This window comes from Heliangelus exortis, chromosome 2 (genome assembly GCF_036169615.1).
Source record: "Heliangelus exortis chromosome 2, bHelExo1.hap1, whole genome shotgun sequence".
In the NCBI taxonomy this organism is placed as follows: domain Eukaryota; kingdom Metazoa; phylum Chordata; class Aves; order Apodiformes; family Trochilidae; genus Heliangelus; species Heliangelus exortis.
This window is the reverse complement of record NC_092423.1, coordinates 48,446,398-48,466,323: the sequence shown is the minus strand read 5'-3', so window position 1 is coordinate 48,466,323 and position 19,926 is coordinate 48,446,398. Positions and strand designations below refer to the sequence as shown.

At 41.9% G+C, this 19,926-nt stretch overlaps 1 protein-coding gene across 2 annotated transcripts in view; it reads right to left on the bottom strand.

Annotated features, from left to right (window-relative positions):
- ELMO1 (engulfment and cell motility 1) overlaps window positions 1–18,347 on the bottom strand; it is a 313,181-nt gene extending 294,834 nt beyond the window's left edge. Inside the window, exons 1-2 of one of the 2 annotated variants that reach the window (XM_071736038.1) lie at window positions 18,210–18,347; window positions 17,015–17,085 (exon numbers count right to left, since the gene is read on the bottom strand). The gene's annotated coding sequence lies outside the window, so the exon portion shown is untranslated. Of the gene's footprint in view, window positions 1–17,014; window positions 17,086–17,557; window positions 17,659–18,209 lie in introns of those variants that run through there. The other variant, XM_071736039.1, reaches the window with a different exon arrangement.
- Between the last annotated feature and the right edge of the window lie 1,579 nt (window positions 18,348–19,926).

Genomic DNA, 19,926 nt, shown 5'->3' with positions numbered 1-19,926 from the left:
AGTTCAGCTGGAAAGCAGTCCAGCCCTGACAGCACAGTCTTACTGCAATAAGCTAACAGGAGCTCTACCACCACAAGCACCCTGAAAGATACCTTCCAGGTGCCATATGTTAAAGAACCAGCATAATTTCCACCATCCTGAGCGTATAGTTCTTAAAATACATAAGAGGCAGGATGGATCTGTGTTACTCTGAAAGGTTTTTGGGGCTGTTCAGCCTGGAGAAGAGGAGGCTCAGAGGAGACCTCATCACTCTCTACAGCTCCCTGAAAGGAGGGGGTAGCCAGGTGGGGGTTGGTCTCTTTTCCCAGGCAACTCTCAGCAAGACAAGAGGGCACGGTCTCAAGTTGTGCCGGGGGAGGTTTAGGTTGGACACTAGAAAGAATTTCTTTACCCAGAGGGTGATCAGGCATTGGAATGGGCTGCCCCGGGAAGTGGTGGATTCTCCATCCCTGGAGATATTTAAAAAGAGACTGGATGTGGCACTCAGTGCCATGGTCTGGTAACTGCAGTGGTAGTGGATCAAGGGTTGGACTTGATGATCTCAGAGGTCCCTTCCAACCCAGCCAGTTCTATGATTCTATGATTCTAAGGTGAGTCAGTAGATAAGAGGCTTTCACTCTCCTTCCTTCCACACCAACTGACTTTCAGATTTTTCTTTTTTTTTTTTTACCAAGACACATAAGAAAAACAACAATTCTATATGGAAGGAAGTGGCAATCGACTAAGCCAAAAAAAAAAAAAGTATTTAAAAGGGCAAAAATCTTGCAGCCCTTTATGAACTATCCTGTGCTGCAGACAGGGAAATCTCTTTCAGTTAGTGTGTTCCACAGTGCAAGTGCCTTCAGTGAACGGAGCAGGGAGGAAGCCACAATAGATATATTTCATTAGCTTAGCATACCAGAGTATAGGATTTAAAGGGAAAAGAAAGCAGATGAAAATAATTGCACTAAATTAACATTAACCCACAAACCCAGAAGACACATAAAATTCAGGACTGGGACAGCAGCTGCAACACAGAATTGATGTCTGCAAAAGAGGAATGAATCTTCTCTGACTAGGATACAAAATCCTAAAGGAAGAAAGTTCACCTCAAATAGTGTTCCCTGAGGGGGAGGGAAGAAAGGAAAGCATGGCCTAGTTAAAGATATCAGTAGGTAGGAAAACAAACTGTAAAATAATGTGGTTCCCAAAGGACTAGAATTTTTTAGGGTTTAAGCACATATTCCCACACATTCCTTCTCAAAAACGACTTTGAAAATAAATCTAATTTTAAGAACTATAAATGAAATAGACTTGTGAGAATTAAAAAACATAGGGCAGAATGGACCAAAACCTCAGAGACGAGAGAAAAAAAAAAGACATCCAGGACTGAAGTGGAGTAAAACACAGCCACAAGTGAAAACTGTAATCCAACTGGTAGATGTACTTTACAACAGACTTAACAACAGTCTTGCTGCCACAAGGGGCTCAGAAAGGAACAGAAAGGGTTCAGAAAGTAACAGAATTCACAAAAAAAAGGGTTTGAATGAAGAGACACATGACTAACTCAGGGGAGCATGCTTTCCTCAAATTGAAGAAGGAATTTGTGCTAAGCATGAGAGGAATTCATTATTTAAAAAATTAAAAAGATGCTGAGCTACAGCATCCATTCATTTCATCTATGAACAGGTACCAGAAGTTGCATCCAGAGGAAGGGCACAAAAGGGATGAGAGGGCTGAAGCACCTCTCCTATGAAAAAAGGCTGAGAGAGTTGGGGTTGTTCAGTGTAAAGAAGGGAAGGCTCCAGGAATATCTTATTCCAGCCTTTCAGGAGATGTATAAGAAAGATGGGAACAAACTTCTTAGCAGGGCCTGTTACAATAAGACAAGGAGTAATGGTTTTAAACTGAAAGAGGGTAGATTTAGACTAGATAGAAGAGGGAAAATTTTTAAAATCAGGTGATGAAACACTGAAACATGTTACTCAAAGAGGTGGTAGATTTCACATCCCTGGAAATATTCAGGTTCAGGTTGGATGGGGCTCTGAGAAATCTCATCTAGTTGAAGATGTCCCTGTTCACTGCAGTTGGACTAGAAGACCTTTAAAGATCCCTTCCAACCCAAAACATTCTATGGTTTTAAGTAACCAATGGTACTACTAGCCTGGAGGAATAGCAAAACTCCCAAGTTCTTTCTCCTGGTTTCAGCTGGAAAAAAACCTAGCCTGGTCAGTCCCTTGGCTAAGTGCAAGTCAAAAGGAAGAACTAAACCACCAACTGAGGTCTGAGGAAAAACATGGTAGAAGCTAATATCAGACCAGCCCTAAGAAGACCTCACCAGACCTGGTGCCTCCTTACCACTGGCCATCTGATTTACATGGCACCTCCAATTGGAGAAGAGTCATAACTTCCACTTATTAAGCCAGCATTTGGATACAATTAACATCATATTTTCCTTAACCATCATGTTCAGGGAAGTTTTTACTTCCGTTCTGCATCCCTGTAGAATTTTAAATATTTATCAAAAGGCAAAAAATAATATGTGGACTTCACAATTACAACAAAACTAACCAGCATGGATTCACTTTTTAAGATGCTTTTAAGCTCCAAAAGATCCCCTACCAAATACATAAAATTAAGTTGTAATCCACCCTTAATGGGCAATAAAAAGTCTCTTTTAGTTGAACTCCCTAGTAAAGCAAGAGTTTAAAACTCTTCATCTGTATTTGTCTACCATCTGCATAGCACTCTTCCATATGGACAAACAGCACATGTTTTTGTTAAGTCTCCTTCGTTAGCAGTATTACTGCTCTAATTCTGCTCTTTTATTGTATGATCAGCACAGAACTGCCTAAAAGTGAATAAAATCTAGTGTTTCATTGAAAGTTTGAAGCTTTTATGGGCAAAGTAGGTGCTCCCAAATATTTTTATTTAGCCACTTTGATGAATACATAAGAGCAGTCTGAACGAATCTCAGTTTTCTAGAAGACCCTTTATAACTACGCTGACAGCGAGGCTTTGTGTACAGTAAAATCACACCCCACATGTTTCAGAGTACAAGTCAGGTAGATAAGTTATGAAATTACAACCTGTTTTTATCATGAGTTCTGGCTTCCAGGCCTTTCATTTAATTTCATTTTTCCTTAGAAAAGTGAGAGGTTCCTTTTCTCACACATTTGTCTAACCAAGCAAAGCTAAGAGCATCTCTGTGAGCAGCAGGGCTAAGGCAAAACCAGCTGAATCCCCAGCGCAGGTTTCCAGCAGTTAAATAAGGCTCATATTCCATATATACAAAGAAGAGAATCTGTTGCTGTTTCCCAAAGCTAAAAACTGAGAGGGTGGGGGGATGCCAAACTTCTGAAATAGGAGCCCTTCTTGCTCTCCACACCTAACACAACAGTTTGTCAGCAACAATCCATCCATCAGCTTACAAATCCTGGAAACATCAAGTAATAATGACAATTACATCCCAGGTTCTTTTTTATATGCTATTCCAGTTAATTCTTCCATTCAATGGTACAAGACCACATTTCAGCCCCAGCAAAAGATGGCATTTTTTGGTCAACCTTACCATTACTGACCTTTTCAAATAACAATCCAAAATTAAACAACTTTATAGCTGTTGCTATTCATTCTTACATTTCCACCAGTTCCTTGCTTAGTCATTCCCACTCTGATTTAATCTTTCCTTTTGTGATTGCCTAAGTCTACACAGAAAATGAGAACAGTAAATCAAACTAAGTGCTTGGCAGGCACTGATTGGTGAGATCACAGCAAGATCCTGGAATAGCACAGGCCCTCTCGTATGGAAAAGGCTTGCGGAGTTCCCGTGCAGTTCAAGTAACCATCTGACCCAATGAGCAGGAATACTGAGATGGACACAGCCCTCCCTGGAAACCAGCTGTTAACTGGGTGGTGACAGAATTGGCATCCAAAACTTCCCAACTAATGTGTCACATTATGCAATCTAGCCATATTACTGCATTAATAAAACCAGCACAGACCAGCGCTCTTTAAGCTAATCACATGATGGAGCTCAGATGTAAAAAAAGTGAGAAGTGGAGGTACAAAATCCCTATTGAAAGGAAAGCCTGAATACACAGAGAGGATTTAATTTCTCTGATTTTCAGTTCTCAGATTCAAAGAAAAAAATTAAGATTTTATGGACTAGAAAAATAAGTTATTGCTTACGAAAGGTGTACTTAGCCTAAGGAGAATAACAAAGGAATTACTTAAAATGTGTCTGTGATTCATCATGGTTCAATAACTTCTTATGAATGCTAATGTGTTTGAGAGAGATAGAAAGGCTTGTGCAGGTGTGACAGAAATGATTAGTCAATTATTAATAAGCTGCTGGCTTCACTGGCAGCCACACTGCTGAAGCTGCACACTCTGTAAAGGGCCTGCCAGTAACTTCCCATGCACAGCTGACATTTAGGACAGCCAGAATACTCAGGACAACAAATTTTAACCAAAAAAAAATGTTTCTTTCTCATCGTTTTGCTTGGCTCCGTGGTAAAGTTGGTAGTTAAAGCAAAATGCTACATACTCCTTTTCAGGAGGGAAAGGAAAGACTAAACTAATCCAAAAGCCCCTAACCTAACCTGAACTGCAACTCACTACCTTTTATCCCTAACATCTTCTAAATAGGTGCTTATTTTGGAAGAAGTATGTCTACATGGATCTATCTACATGGACCAGCACTGACTGGATGGTTTAAATGTAAACTTCATCTTGCATTAGCATAACTACTCCCTTCACCAGTAGCTTTACAGAAAGCAATAAAACTTCATTATCTTTTTAGCATTCAGGAGATCCACTCATTTCCACAGGTCTTGCAACAACATTAAGAGAAAATCTTCATATGTGTCGCCTATTACCTCGATACCCAGCACTGTTTTCTGATGCAGAATTCAGAATATCCCACAATAACAAATGACATAATAACAAATAACAAACCTTAGAAAAGGACCCTTCAAGAGATACTTAGGAAACAAAACCCCAACACACAACATTTTCTGAGGGCAAGGATATAATCTGTGCAATCATGCTCCAACAACTGCAAGCCCACAGTGTGCTCACAGCACTGAGGAGCAGACTGGCTTTGGCTCCGTGCCAGAGACACCCAACTGCTGCAGCATAATGCTCATCTTTATTACGAGAGAGACATGACAATTTTTATAGAAAAACAAAATTCTGAAATGAATAATCCACTATTGGCCTAATTTATTAGCTACACAAAATTTCCAGGATCAAAGGTCAGTGAAATGAGATGAAGATCATTAATCCAGCAGACTTCAGATTCTTTTGATAAACAGCATAGCCATATGCCTGTATCCATTATCCAGCCACAGTTCCCACAAAATTTGAGGAACTTAGTTTCCATCTACACTTTAATGTCTAATTTCTTCACATTCACAACCATCAAAAAATAAGCAAAGACCCTACTGCCCACCTACTGTACTGTCCTACTGAATGTTTACACACATGCACATGTGTGCATGGATATATAAGCCAAATATTTTGATTAAAAGAATGTTATATGAATGCAGATTACAATCTCTTGTCTCCTAAATGGCAAAAACCTTCACAGGAATACTTTCATGCAGTTTAGAAAGTAGCTATTGTCAGCAGCATAGCTGCATAAGATGAGTGCTTCCCACTCAGCTGATCTGACCCATGCATTTATTTTCTCCATTATTATTCATGCCTGCACTGCAGAAAAGAGTATGACCCAAAACTGCCTTGGTTTGTGCAACACCAACAGGATTACTTGAATAAAAACCCCAAAACTAAAGGGAGTATTAAATTGTAATTTAATGGGGAATAAGAATCTTCCCTGTCTTCACACCCACCCACCCACCTTAAAAGACCCAGAATAATCTAGGATTGGCCTTAAAATCTCAAAAGCTTCCGAGCTCAAGAGCTTCCTTACTCCCACTGCAGCCGTATGGTAGACAGCCCATAATGCTGTAATGCTGTGGACTGAAACAGGCTCTACAACAGCAGACCGAAAGGATGGGGAAGAAACTTAAGAGAAAGTCCAGAGTGATGGTTTTGAGAGAGAACAGCCACTTCACACAGTTCCTGATCTGCAGGAGATTCCAAGTTGCAACAGGGCTTCATCATTCACCCCAGAGGATGCAAAGATTATTTATAAGAATGTTATGGTCCTGCTGTGCCACCACCTAGAGATTGATGAGTCAGGAGAAAAAGCCCAAAATACATAATTATTTGTCACGTTGATTTAAATTACTAAACTACAACACTAGGGATCACTGATTCACTATTCCAGGATTATGTTACAAAACAATGCATAAACAAACTTAAAAATGCCCACTCCTTTTGGGGCCTGCTAATGCTTTCCCTTTTATTTTTCTTTTCTCCTCCTTGAATTAACCTTAGTCTGCCACTGCCAAAAGTTCCAAGGAACACAAACGTTTTTTCAGACATTTCTGTGCAAAGCCAAGTCCTGCTTTTCACTATGAGTCTTGGTATGCCCCCCACCCCACCCATCCAAAACTATACTCCATTCTTTCAAGAGCAGCATTTTCTGTTGATAGTGCCAGAGGCCAGGAAGGCTCCTGGCAGTACCCCTGTAACAAAGAGCCTGAGAATGAACAATCTCTTTTTTTGTGAGAGGAGATAAGCAAGTCCAAGACACAGTTTTTAAAAGGAAGGGGGGAAAAAATGCTGCTGGCATTGGCAGGTTTTAAATAAAACCACAAAACTTTTCCCTTCCAAAAGGGCAGGTAGCATAAAACGGCTTTCAGCAGCAATGAGCACCTGTTCCTCCTACCTACATGAAAATACTCAGCAGCAAAGAAGGAAAAGACTTTTGATTGATTGTTGATTTCATATACCCACAGATAAAAATAGTACTCCAGCAATCCTACCCTGCTTCTGCAAAAGCAAATGGTGAGGGCAAAGGCTACAAATTTCTGCTGGTCCTTCCAAATACAGCATTGCTCTTCTTTCAAAAATTGCGCAAGGTGAGCCATTGACAACTGCAGAAAGACACTTTTTTATTCTAAATGGTTTAAAAGAATTACTGCAGAAAGACACATCGTTTTATGCAAATTTTCAGCAGCCTAATTTCATCACACACAAGGGTAGCAAGGGGAAACTGGTGCTCTTAAGACACAGTTGGTCTGCTAACACAAAATCAGAGATCTTTCTCTTCTTAAATACAAGTATTCTGCTTTAGTAGCATACCAGTGAGAAAGAAGCACAAAACTTCTTCCCTCACAACATCCAAATTGTTCTGCAGGTAGCAAAAGCCTTTGCAAACATTACATGTATCACTCTCAGCTTTCACTCATTTCCTGAATTCCTCAGTGGGACCAGAAGTAGCCGAAAACCAGTGTCAGACCTTAGAAAAGAAAAAGTAACTGGATGTTTTAACAGTCTGCATCAATTCCTCAGACAATTCAAGGAAAGTGCCTCCCTTTGAACTCATTTTTTCATTCAACACTGTTAAGTGCTGAACTGTGAACCCATGGAATGATTCTTTGCACAAAGAGGCTACACACCCGTCACAACTGAGGAGTCATCATTTACAGCACTGTGTACAGAATCACAGAATGGTTTGGGTTGGAAGGGACCTTAAGGATCATCCAGTTCTAACCCCCTGCGTGGGCAGGGACACCTTGCACTAGATCAGGTTGCCCTCCGAGACCAGTTCTCCTTCCTCTGCTAAAGGCCAAACTCTCTAATTATTTAACAACACTGGACTGAATGTTGTCATGCCAGCAGTTCAAGATTATTTGGTTAAGATTTTTAATGAAAATATTATGGCTTTCATGGTATGAGATCACAAAAACCACCTGCTAAGCTCTGTCCATTAAGCTATCAAACAGCTCATCTTTTGGAAAAACGCAATAACAATCAAAAAACCACCAAAAACCACATTAGATTTTTTAAGACATACAAGACAGAAAAATATGGAGAATGCCAGATGCTAAGGATTAATATTTTTCAATTGAACCATATGAGCACTTTGTGATTTTCACCTATGGACATTCTTATTAACACACAGTATCTACTGCCCAGGAGGAACTGGATTGTTCCTGTTGCATACAGGAATAATCAACTCTTTCAGTGAGGAAAGACGTCCTTCAAGAAATCTAAATGTTTCCAGAGTGTCTCAGTACACTCCTTTCAGAGCTTGTGTCAGTGGTTCAGTAACACTTTGAAACCACCTTTGATCACATCTGTTGACAAAGTACCTCTAAAACGCCCACTTTTCTTTGACTTCACATTCATGAGGCTTTATGCCAGCATCAGATTAAGAAAACAAACAATAGCAGATATCTCAAACTGAATCCAACCATCAAATACTTTTTTTTCTTTGCCTTCAGTATATACTAGAAGAGCTCCAGAATTTCCAGCTACAGCTGTTATGTAGATTTACTGAATAAAAATACTGGACAGTCAGACTTAAGAGGAGCTGCCCTGAGCTCCTCCTGGTGTTTGACAGGAGCTCCTTTGGTAGGTGAAGTAGTTCAAGTCTGCCTGTATCTGAAAAGAAATTGATCACAGACCATCTCTGCCCAGTTAGGCTGAATCAGTTCACCAAGGAGCTACAGCTACAGCAGTGACTTCATGTTACAATCTGAACAGCAGCAGGAAAGAACAACAGCTCCCACTGCTTATGCACACATCTGCTCATGCTGTCCTGCAGGATGGCAACTCCTTAGCTTTTATTCAGAGAATAGCTTGCAAATATATCCCTAGAAGGCATTCTGCCTTCTATCTACCCTTGTATTTTTAAATTAACATTGAGAAGCTACTCAAAACAGCCTGTACATTTTCTAATTGCTTCAGGTTATCTTTATCAATATTCAAACACTTGTGCCTTGCTCCCACTTGTACCTTCTCCATAGGATAGGTAAAGATCATGTATCCATGCTGATCGTACCAGATTTACCTGTCTCTTTCAGTAAACACTGTGGATTAACAGATCTTGCTGCAGCTCTTACAAGCTAAAGGTATTACAACTGATCACTCTTTTTCAGTGGTACTACTTTTGTCAAAACAATAGATTCAGATTAATCTTCTAAAAGCCTCCCTAGGCTCCTCTTTAAGTGGTGCCACCTCTCATTTAGTATGCATATGAAATGACAACAGACATGGGTACCATACTTGAAACACAACTCTCTCTCCCTTTGGCTAATACTGCTAATTCAGTTAATTACCTGCATAGCTGTAATTATCCATGCATTACTGATGGCTGGGTATCTCAACACCAATGAAGCCGCTGGAAGAGACTGTGATGAAGAAACTAGAGGGTGCAGAAAATAATTTATGAGCCCTTCTAAATGGGGTTATGCCTAACCAGAATTCACACTCCTGTGGCACACCTGAATTCTACTCTCTCCTGCAGGAGCACAGATAGAGTTGAAACACCAGGCAGCAGCTGTCCTGAGGATGCATCACTTAGGATGCCAGCTTTTACCTCATGCAAAGATTCCAAATTCTTCCAGTGTCACACCAGTGACTTACGATGTTTCTTCCATCACATTACAGTTACATATCTCAGAAACTGAACCTGTAGGACACACTGAGCCAGCCCAGGTACTGTCTGAATCCAAGGGCAGGACAACAGCAGTCCAAAAACTGCACTAAGACTCAGGTTTACCATTTCCACATTAAATGAAAACTCCTGGTTTCCTAAATGACTCCAAATTGCCTGTCCTAGAGGCTACCTCTCTCTTCAATCCATATCCACAGCTGGAGCTTCTTTGTTACAGAGGGGACAGCCACCAACAGGACATTCTCTAAAGGGGGCCCTCAGCTCTGAATTTCAATAGATCAAGAGAGAAAAGCCTCGGGACAGGAAAGCAAGGCTTATCCCCTTAGGCAAGCTTATGGGGACCAGTGAACACAGCAGAACAATTAGTTGGAAACAAAGGACCTGCGGGTTGACTTAAGTTTGATTTTCTAGTCTAGTTTGGTGGTTCTCTATTTACCGATTTAGGGGAGGGAGTCTGCTTTAGGGGGGGGAGGGTGGGAAGTCTGACTGCTTTTTTTCCCCTTATGCCATCGCTCCTGTAATTACAGAAAAGTAGCCCATAGGCTATTCACACAGTTGCTTTTTCAACCTTCATACATTAATTATACAAAATTAATTCGAAGCTAAAAGTCTTGCCATCTCTAGCGTGAGGAATAATTCTACAAATTTTAAGCAATTTGGAACATAACATAAAAAAAGAAAACCTTAAAACCCTACTGTTTTCATTTGAATTTACACATCACCACTAATGAACTGTGGATATTTTGACTCCTGTGGCAAACAAGATAGGAAAAAAATTTTAAAATTCCAGTGCAAATAGCTGAAGATCATTTTATTTGTATGTTATAGAGTTATATAGAACTCAAATTCCAACTTGGATTTAAAACTACGCAGATTATTTTCTTTCCTTCTTCTTCTGCACACATCTCTCCTTTATCATAATGTGTTTTTCTGACTCATTCGCAGCTGCAGGAGATGAAGTCCCTGAAACCTCTGCCTTCCAGAAAACCACCCCAACACAGCACAATGCTACCAACTCTTGCTGTTGCACAAACACACACACACACACTCTTCCAACAAGCCAGATTCCTAAGTTAGCTGAAGGAAAAAACAGGTTATTTTTGGCAGGTGAAGAAATAAAAGATCATTGCATATTAGAAAACTTTAGGAAAGGTGCTGTACATGTTAAGGCTAACCCAAGAAATATAGAGTGAAATCACTGTCATTTTTATACAGATGGAAGGACTAATGCAGAAATTTCAACAGGTCAAGCCCAAATATGGCAGAGAAGGAAGCTGGGACAGGGAAAGGCTCAAAGTAGCACAGGGCAGAAGAGGTTATCTTTCTTTCCAAATTTTATACATTGCTTTCCACAATTGCACTTTCATAACAATTTCGCTTTTGGCTACAAAATATGAAAAATAAGTCTTTAAAAAAAAGACTGCATAAACTGACCTACCTCTAATACTAGTTACAATTGAAAAAAAAAAAAAAAAAAACAACAAAACCAAAACCTGGAATTTTTGTTCAAGATGTGGATCATTTCTCATGCCCTTTTCTTCCTTTTCTGGAACTGGCACTAGCTGCCAAATCTTTAATAACTTGTCATAGGCATGGTTAAAATTGCATTAAGTGGTCCAAAGTGAAAAAGTCCTTACATTTTCTTTCAGCTTCGTAGACTTTTTGGTTGGTTGGATCTGTCACCCTTTACAATATTCTCTTGAGTAGTTAACAACTAGCACACCTAACATTCTGTCTTTTGCTCTCTAGTAGATGTTCTCATTTGTTCATATTTTCTGCTTTTTTTCATGAAAAGAAGATTAAGCACAACAAGAAACTTGTATAGATATCTCTAGTGTGGACAAGAGATTATAGGCCTACATAAAGCATAGTTCAGAATTAGACCCCACATCTAGACTTGAATTTTGTGAGTTTGGTGAGCAGAAGAGATGTCAAGAGTATGTGTGAAGAGGGACAGTGGGAGGTAGGGTGAAAAGGTTGATAGCAGGAATGTACTTGAACCACAGGGGGTAGTTTCAACAGATGAGTGCCCCAGTGCTGGAAGAAAGGGATAAAAAAAAAAAAAAAAAAAAGGAAAAAAGGAAAAAAAACCCAAAAACAAACCACACATCAATAGTCCAGCATTTCAAAAGCTTGGCAATCAAAGGGTATACTAGCTATCTTTTCCATAACTTATGTTTGGGGAAATTTTTTTTTTAAGTTGGTTTGGCTCAGTGTCATTGAAAAAGTTTGGCCAAAAGTCCACACACTAAGCCAACACTTACCAGGTTTCAATTTCCAGCTGAAGCCACGACTGTTGCTATGAAAACTGATGTTTAATTGTATTCCAGCAAGCAAAGCAATGGAAAAGGTTGTATTGGAATGTAACAAATATATGCATTGGCACTAGGAGTAAAAATTATATTATACCAACCTGTGTCATAGACATTTTTCTCCTCTTATTATTAAAGAAGAAATGTGCAAATCAACTTCACTGTCTGGCCACAGGGCATTATGTGAATACTTATAAAATGCCTCATCACCCTACCTCAGCAGATTACCATTTCTCTTAAAATATGAAGCAGCAATTTAAAGAGTCATGCCCACTATGGTTACTCCAGCAAGATTAAACAGAATATAGAGATTTCCAGTGAAACCAGAAAAGACCCTGAACTAACAGACAGAAGTTTCTAACAGACAAAATTAGAAACCCTGACTCTTCCCATACTTACTATCAAGTTGACAGTGAGCTAGAAGAAAAACACCTCTGATAGCATCAGCCATCTAGTCCCAGGAACCATACATAAAATTTCAGCTGAAGGGGGATGGTTGATGTGCTGACAGCATTACTTTAGCCCAGTGTTATACCCTCCATATCCCTCCTTTTGTCTAACTTTAAAATGTTGGATGTAATTGACCTACAGGTTGTCAGCTTTAATATACAAGGAAAAAAGGTCCACACAGAGCATTTTGTCCATGCTCATGGACACTCTCCAATTTGCAAAAAGCTCTGGGAAATTAGATCATCTTCAAGCAAGCATGCTCTTCTGTATTAAAGAATGTGAGTTTAAAGCCATCACATCTCCAGAATCTGAAGTTCTGTTATAAGCAGTGACCCATTCCCCCCCTTCGGTTGAAGCAAGTCCAATGAGAAAAAAAAAGCCAGATTACCGTGTATGCTTTCCTGTGGCTGATAAAAAAAATTTACTCAGCCCCTGATGATGCAATATTTTAGAGGCAGTTTTACACTTCATATGGTCCCCATAAATTAGAGCTGTACAATAAACCCTTTGAACTTTGAAAGGACCTAGGAGGTGGTAGACACTTCAGTCCACAGATATTCTTGCAAATCTTATTTAATGAAGTAATAATCTAAAGGATACCCATGAAAGCATTTAAGAACCAGATGAAGTTGGTGATACCATAAAAGCCAGCATAAATAAATATGTCAAAGGCCAAAAAATAAGGTAGCAAGGTACAGGTGGCAAAACATGCGTGGAGAAATTATGAGGAGAGTTTAACTTTGAGAAATTAAAAAAACGGAAGGAAAGAAGCAGCAAAAGACAAGAATATAACACAGCTAGGACACAGTTATTACCTTGTAATAGATCTGTTCAGGAACAACTTGTTTTCCTATTCCCCCCCTCTTCCTCACACCAGCCTCTTAACTGAAAATGATGTTTCGCAAACACTTTAAATCAACTTTCACAAACACTTTACATCAACTGAATTCAACCTGAAAGGGAAAATATTTTCCCTCAGAACTGATTGGTAGCTCCCCTGGAGTTCTGCAATGTTATTTGACTGTAAATGGAACACAGCAGAAGTATGAGTAAGCAAGTATGTCCTCAAAAGCAATAAGAATAAGTCGCTAATCACATTTGCATAACAACTGCAGGTAGTATATCAGCTTTCTAAAGACCTCCAAAGGCTGCTCACTAGAAATGTACCAAAGTGAGTTAATTCATAAATGGACTACAACACTCTTCTAAGGGGACACCTACCAGCAGTGCCTTCCAGTCTTCTTCAAAGTGCTATTTACCCCTGAACTGAAAAATGCCTTGTCCATCACTTCCACTCTCACAACAAACTTCACCCTCCCAGCAGCCACTGAAAACAAGTGGCCTACAGACAAATCAAACACTTGTAATGGAAACCTGACATTAGGAGAAATATGCTGATGCATTTTCAAGAGTTTGCAAACAAGCACCACATGAATCACTGTTCACCTTGCTCTTAACCACAAGCATGTGCTTTACAAATCTTCTCAACAGCTTGAAAAATTAGTTGCTTACTAATGGGTAACACACATGTGGCACCAGCCACTTCGTTTGGCCATAACACAGAAGTTTACATCTGTCAGATCTTAAATGAAGAGGAAACATGTTAGCCATCCTTTGCAGCATACTTCATATTAATATTCCTGTTAAAAGTTAACAGCTATCAGAAAAACCAAGGAAACTAACAGAAGGTTTGTGACATTATCCTTCAATATCTTTTGCCTCTCACAACACTTGCAATGATGAAAGATCGTATTACAAAATCAAACAAATCCTTGCAAATAACTTGATGAAAAGATGTTGATTGAAAGATAGCTTCACAATTTTGTGATTATTCTTCCATTCATCTCTGTAATACCATATGCATGCAGTTTATTTTATGTTAAGTGCCACATACATATTAACACCTCTTACTATCCATACTATCAAATGCCTGCCAACATACCAGCTTCTGCCAATTGCGTTTCTCTTTCTCTCCTTTTCCAGTGTTATATTTGGAAAGAAAAAAAAAAAAGAAAAAAAAAAAAAGTGACTAAGTAGTAGGAAAATCATCCAAAATCCTTTTAACAGTTTCTCTGTTAAATTGACACAAGTTTAACAACGTGTACTTGGCATGTTCCTCTTGCCACGAATACAAGAACCTTTCTCAAAAAAAACCTCATCCAAAGCAGGAAAATCTTTTAAAGATACAGCACAGACCTTACTGAATGGTGGTTTGATGGCTGCTATAAAGCCATTTCTAGTCACAAGCATTCAAACCACAAAAGACTTCATAACCATAAAACATCTTCTTGAAATCTCCTTTTTAATAGTACAGTGTCTGACCAGGGAGGCACACCTGACCAATTCATTCTTGCTCAAAGTTGTACCTTCAGAACAGTGAGGGGATATATCAGAGGATAAAGTCTACTAGACCCAGGCATAGCTGTGTAGAGAAATAAACCAGAAGAGACAACAGTACTTATGCCTCATCCAAGTGTGTATGATGTTTTCTAGTCTCCAGGGTTCCCAAAATCCCACCACCTTCTAAAAATATTTTTTTGATACAAGGACATACTGCACATTAGCATTACAGCATGGCAAAAGAGAGCTCCTAAACTTTAAGATCATTTACTTTGTGGAAACTGAAAATCACCTTATAGCAAAGTCACAGCTCAAGAGGAAAATTGTACTTGGTGGCCTTATACAAGTCCCAAACAAAACCTTATCCGAAAACCTCTGAATTAGAAACACTGTGGTTGGCAGTATAACCAAAAAAGAAGCCTGTAATTGGAGCAGGAGGACACTGCACACTAGTTTGCAGGTGCACTGGCAGAGATCTTTGGAAACCTTTTCATACCTAGAGTTACATCTATTATTAGCCTGTCACTCCATCACATAGTGAATCCATGTAGAGTATCAAAGGAAGGCAGCCACACATCTTATGCATGAAAATGGGAGCTCTCATGTCTGTGTATCAGCATGGAAAATATGAGATCACAGTCCAACACAACTTTTTGTAGGCTGGACACTGTGAGAAAACATGTCTATGAGCCCAAATCTTAAAATGAAAGAGACTTCTACTAGGTAGGAAAAAAAAAAACAAAACTAAACAGTGGAAGGAAGGGTGGAGCACCACTTTACTCTTGATCTGCAATTTGCTGCAGAACAGCATTGCTGTCAGGAAGCAAAGCCCACACAGCAGTGTTTCAGCAACAGTTACACCTTCACATAGCATAAGAAAGTTTCTTTTGTGAATACTAGGATGAAAGGGCACTAAAAAAAAAAAACAAACATGTATTAGGACAACGTTTGCAATATGTTGCACCTGAACAGTGAGAAATCAGAACTGCTGGTTTTTAAGAGCAAACCTTGTCAGGTTATATAATTACTACCGAACTGCAGATACTTTCAGTGACCATGTATGACTGCTACAGAAGAAGTAGGTAAGAAATTTTCCTGTCCCTTCACCATCTGAATTGTATACCTATCAAGTTTTTCCAGGCATACGGAGAATATAGGGAAAAAATTTCAAAGCGCTAAGTATGGAAACTGGCTCCCTTCTCTCCCCTCCCCATTCTTAATATAAAAAAACCCTAATTAAATAAGCCCTCAAACAATGACACTTGCAACAAAGTTGCAAGCTGCAGAGAAGACAACTGTGTTGTACTGCACAACAAATTTCAAACAGATTATAAAAAGAGACAAAAGAAAGCCAATTAGCCTTACATAACCTCGATGGCACAAAGAACTGAGGACTCAGGTGCACCTCTAGACTTTTCAAATCACACACTCGGATCCACAGACTGCACTGGTGGTATTTTCCAATAATACCCATTTCACATAATGTTGATATTTTAGCCAGGTTAATCTCTATTTTCACTGACTGGTGAGTTTTTAAAAGTTCCTGCAGTATTTTAAACAGCCTGACGTGTTAACAGGCATTTTCTAAACAATACGTATGAGACACTTTTACCAGGAAACTGTCCCCACTGTTCTTCCTCCTTATGTTGTTCCTTGTTATCAGACTAGATCCCTTAGCACATATTTTTCAGCTAAAAAAAAAAAAAAAAAAAAAAAAAAAAAAAGAGGGGAAGAGAGGGGCAGGGGGGCATCAGGGAAGGAAAACCTTTAAAGAAAGCAAACTTGCAGCTCAGTCTGGAAGAAATTTATGAAAATTCAAACATCTTTTTCTTTATGGTGTAATATTCTGCATAAGTCATTCAATCAAGCAATAATGACAAGGAAAGAATGGAACTTATGAGAACAATGAATGATCCATAAATGTCTACAAGGTTACATAACAGAGGATGAGCCAGCATACGCCTATGTGTGCATTTGGGGGAAAGGAAAAGAAAGAGCTAAGGGGCAGAGGAGGAAACAACATCTTTACTCAGGGATACAGGACCCTGCAGAGTTCTTAGTCAATTTCCTACCCTCTTCTCAAAAGATAAATATATTTTAAATAGAGGCAATCAGACAGCTGAGGGACACAAGCAAAAGAAAACCCCTTTGCTTATGAAAACACAAAACATCCCTTGCTGAAATCACACCATAACTGCTGTATCATGAAATACAGCTCACAGGCAACCATGTTTACACTACAGCAATTAACACGCGGTATATTTCCTGCATTATTATTATCATTGGCACTCTCAATGTGTTTGTTGCATATTTTGAGCCTTGGCAGGTTAAGAGATATTCTTACAAAGTTAAAAAAAAAAAAAAAAAAAAAAAGGTTGCTGATACAAAATGTACTCACTGTTATTTTTCAGGAACTCCTATATTTACTTTATACCATTCTCAGGGGAGAGCTGGACAGTTGTATTAGTTCTGCAAGGAAAAGATATTCAAAATAAACTCCATCAAGGCTTTGAGCCAAGAAATTTTATAAACGTAACTTTCTGGACCCGATACCCACTTGCTTCACAAGGCTGCGCACCGTGGCTTTGCATAATCGCCACCCACATTTCAGAACAATCATTTCATCTGAAATTCATCAGCGGCTTGAACACTCGCATGAGCACAAACTTACGAAAAGGCTCACTCTGCCCCCTCCCCCTACAGCCCCCAGCCTCCCCCATCCAAAAGAGCTCCTGCAGGCCAGGTCGAGGGGGTGGCATGCCCTCGGAGGAGGTGGAGGTACCGAAGCCGAGCCAAGAACCCGGCTACAAGCGGGGATGCACTTGCTTGAAAGTTGATGATGTTTCTCCTCCCGAGCGGCGCCCGCGGCCGTGAGGACACTTGCTGCGGTCTGAGCCTCCGTCCGAGCCTGACCCTACGCCTTAACCCATGCGGGACCTACCGAAGCCGGTGTCCCCGAAATCCGCCCTCCCGGCCAGCCACTACCGCGAAGGGACGCGCAGGTCCCGCCGGCTCATGCGAGACCCCACTACCACTCACCCCTCGGAGGTGCACGGTCCCTGCCCGCCGACCCTCGACCACCAAGCGCAGCCGGGGATGGGCAGGGTCGCCCGGGGCACAAGAAGGGGCTGAGGAGGTGACGGAGCAGGAAAGAGGCGGTGGCGGAGCAGCCGCCGACGAAGTCGCGCCGGGAAGAGCCGGGCGGCTGTGGCAGGACCGGGCCGGCGGGCGGAGAGGGCAGGGCGGCGGGAGGAGCCGCTATCCAAGGCGGGCCGGGTCGTTCAGCCCCCTACACACAGCCCGGTCCGCCAGCAGCCGCCGGCCGAGGCCCCGCCGCACTGACAAGCACGAGGCTGCGCTTCCTCTTCCTCACAGCAACAGCGGCCGCTCCTCCGACCGCCCCCCGCCCGGCACCTCCCTCTGTGGGGGACCTGCTGCCGACCCCCGCCGCGGGCAGGTGCGGGGCTCGCCGGCCGCCTGCCCCGTCCCATCACGTCCCTCCTCCCACGCAGCCCTCCGCGTCTCCCTGCGCCGCAGCCGGCTCCGGCCACCCGCTCCGCCGCTTCTCCCCATCAGCCCCCCAGCTCGCCTACCTCCCGGGGCGGCCAGCACCGCCCTCGCCCGCGGCGCAGAACGGGCCCGGCGGAACCGCTCGGCCGCCCACCGCTGCGGGAGTCGGGGCTCCGCGCCGCCGCCTCAGTGCGCTGCGCTGCCCCCGGCGCTATCCCATCCCGGGGCTCGCAGAAGCACTCGGCAGCTCCCCGCCGCCGCTCTCACTTCCTCTTCCTTCCTCCTGCTGGCCGGGCCGCGACGTGCAGCCCCGGGCCGGCCGCTGACCGAAGGGGTCCCACGGATGGGCAGCACCTGCGGGCGGGGGCGATACCCGCCCGCTCCCGCCTCCTTCTACCTGATGCTGCTGCTGCGCCGGCCGGGAGCGCCTCTTCTCCCGCCCGGTGCGACCGATGTCTCTCCTCCCGCAGCTCCTCGGGAGGGATTTGAGGCTTCCTCGTTGCCTTTGGAGTAACTATTTATTTGTTGTTGCTGCGTTTCTCCCCAGAGAGTCACCGCGGCTGAACAGACTCGCATCTGGCGCGCTGCGGCGTACATACATTTCTCCGCCGAAGAGAACGAGGAGCCGGGAGAGCCCCGCCGAGCCCGGAACGCTCCTCGCCCCTGGACGAGCCGGGCCGGGAGGGGGCGACAGCACCCGCGCTCAGCAGCGGCCCCGCCGAACTGTTGCCCCCGGTGCCGGGTACCGGCCTGGCCGGAGCTGCCAGCATCCTCGAGGCCCGTTCCAGCCGGCGTGAGATAACTGGCCAATTAAACTCGTGGCTGGAAAAGTAAAATAAAAATAAAAAAGTAAAATATCGGATCTCTGCTTCTCGTTCTCAGCAAAAAAAAAAAAAAAAAAAAAAAAAAAAAAAAAAAAAAAAAAATTAGAATCACAGAAAGTTTTGTTTTGGGTTGAAAGGGACCTTCTGTGATTCTGTCAAGATCCCTCTGGATAGAAGACAGTAAACTTTTTTTTTTTTTTAAATGCTTTAACTCACAGTTACTGTATGGACTGTGCATGATTTGTGACACTACAAGCCATCAAACTATATGGGTAGTGAGGTCTTTTTTGTTTGTTTTTCGAAATCCTGTGCATTTCACTATGATAACAACTGACAGCATAACAATGAAGCCTTTCTGGGATACTGCAATTTTTATCGTCTATTTTTCACTATTTGTGAACTATCACATGATACAAGAAGACTAGAGGTTGGAAAATTACTGTCTCTAATCTTGCAAATAATTATATATATGAGTGTATCTTTACACAGGTTAGTAATTCCCAGTGATTTCCTGTCAAACCACACTTCTGCAACACTCAGGTACTCAGACCACAATCATGCTGTTATGCATCAGCTGACATTTCCAAGCTTCATTGCTCTGAAAGTACCACAACCACTTATGAGGGTTTTATACCCAGCAGAATTGCTGGGACTTCCCAGAAGAGTAAGCAGGACTTGATTCTCCCCTTGGGCTGTAATGCATTGTGTCAGCCATGTGCTAGACCTGAGCAAATACTTCATGCTACATCTGACCAAATACTCTGGTGTGAGGCAATAAATGGCATGACTTAACCTGAGTCACACATTATTATATTTATAGGACTAGAGAACAGACTCTACTGAATGACAGGGGCTAAGGGAGCACCCCAAAATGATGGAAGCTCCATTTGCCTGCCTGCTCACCCTTCTTCTAGCACCTCATAAGCTGGTGCCTGGCATGGGTGATAACAATTGAGAACCAGGGCAGCTGGGGTGG